Here is a 2,185-nt window from a genome sequence, read left to right as displayed (position 1 = left end):
GCCACATATCTAATGCTGGTCAGAAGGGGACTCTGCTCCACATAGTCACTCATGGACCATAGCTGATGGAGAAAGGCTCTGCCACCTTGCAATGCACCATCTCAAGGCAATGGAAGAGAAAGTACTGGGAAGTCTGGCACCTGCAATAAAATTATTTGACCTGGAAATTATAGCTGTCACATCTGTTCAGAAACCATTGGCCAGAAGGAGTGACATGACCCTACTTAATATCAAGAAGACCCAGTGGTAACTTGCTCACTGATACACCATGATTTGGTTGACTTCCCTCACTGTCCCCCTTCCTGCTAATACTTCCTGGTATCACTTCCCAAATAAACTACCTGCACTTGAATGCTTGCTTACCTCAGAGTCTGCTTCTGGTAAAGCCCAAACTAAGACACGTTCACTCATCTTTTCATTTTTTATTCATTCATTAATTCAGACAGTCAACAAATCTTTTCTGAGCACCTGCTATGTGCCGTACCCTAGGCAGGCGCTGAGGATACAAACATGACTGAACCTTGGCCCAGCTCTCATTGATCTCATTGTTTAGACAAGCAAATGGCCCGGGACACACCGCAAGCAAAGCACTTTGAGAGCTGAAGAATCTGTCAGCTGTAAGCCCTACCAGGACAAGGACCCTGTCTGTATCACTCCCCACTGAGTTCACTGCTGACATGTAGTACATGCTCAAGATAGGGAAGTGAATGAATGAATGAATGAATGAATATAGAGAAACACCCAGGTTACTAAACAGGCCAGGTTACTGGCCTCACACCTTTCAGAAAGGATGAAGAAAAAATAAATATCAAAGGTTTTGAAAATATTGCAGTTCACACAAAAGCAATCGTAATAAATAATGGAAGAGGTACAGTTACTGAATACTTTCTGTGGGTTGGAAGATCTACTGAGGACCTCATGATTGGCTCATTTTATGAAGGGTATAATTATGAATGCTACAATATTTAAATCCCTACAAGTATGAAGGAGAAGGAAACTTCAATTTGCAAGTGAGAAAACTGAGGTAAGAGGAAGGAAATACATAGGTGAAAGCTTCGGAGTCTCGAGAGCCCTGAGTTCAAATCCTGTCTCCACCACTTCCTGGTTATATGACCTTGGACAAGTTATTTGACCCCTTTAAGCCTCAGCTTCCTTATCTGTAACAGGAGAAACCAATAATATCTATTTCAAAGACGGTTGTGAGCACTGAATTTAATGAGACAGCAGCTAGAGGGTCCTCCAGTGATCTTAGTAGGAGCTCAATTCACAAAGCCCAGCTCTACTACTTGCTGGCTGTGCAACCTTGAACCAGTTGCTTAATGTCCCTGATCTTCAACTTTCTCTTCTATAAAATGGAATGATTAATAAATGCAACATTTACCTCTTGGATTTCTTGAGAAGATCAAAAGAGAAAAGTATGGACAGTGCCTGACTCATGATGAGATCTCATACTATCTACATATTAGCATTTTTTTAAATTTATTTATTGAGACACAATCAGGTCTTGAATCCATTCGTATGTTCTGAAAATATTAATTGTGTCTCAAAAAGATATGTTGAAGTCCTAACCCCCAGGACCTCAGAATGTGCTCCTATTTGGAAATAAGGTCTTTACAGAGGCAATCAAGTTAAAATGAGGGCATTAGGGTGGACCTGCATCCAATATGGCCGGCGTCTTTATAAAAGGGGGAGATAAGGACACATCCAGAGGGAAGATGATGTGAAGGCACACAGAGAGGAGACAGCCATGTGACAAGTGATGTTTCTACAAGCCAAGAATTGTGGGCAAACTCCACCCCTAGCTATCAGGGAGAAAGCACGCCTCTGCTGACAGCCTGATTTCAGATTTTAGCCTCTAGAACTGTGAGGCGGTACATTTCAAGAGGATGTTGATGTTATTTTATTGTGGTAAAATATGCCTTACAAAATTTACCACTTTAACCATTTTAAGTGTACAGTTGAGTGGCATTCACATTGTTTTGCAACCATCACTACTACCCATTTCCAGATTTCATCTTGCAAAACTGAAACTCTGCACCCATGAAATAGTAGCTCCCCATTCCTTCTTCCTTCCAGCCCCTAGTACCCACTATGCTACTTTCTGTCTCTATAAAATTAACTACTCTAGGAATCTCATATAAATGGAATTATATGGTATTTTTCCTTTTGTCTCTGACTTATTACA

This window comes from Pteropus vampyrus, unplaced genomic scaffold, assembly GCF_000151845.1.
Source record: "Pteropus vampyrus isolate Shadow unplaced genomic scaffold, Pvam_2.0 Scaffold251, whole genome shotgun sequence".
Classification (NCBI taxonomy): Eukaryota; Metazoa; Chordata; class Mammalia; order Chiroptera; family Pteropodidae; genus Pteropus; species Pteropus vampyrus.
The sequence above is the reverse complement of the archived record's forward strand: the minus strand, read 5'-3'. Positions refer to the sequence as shown.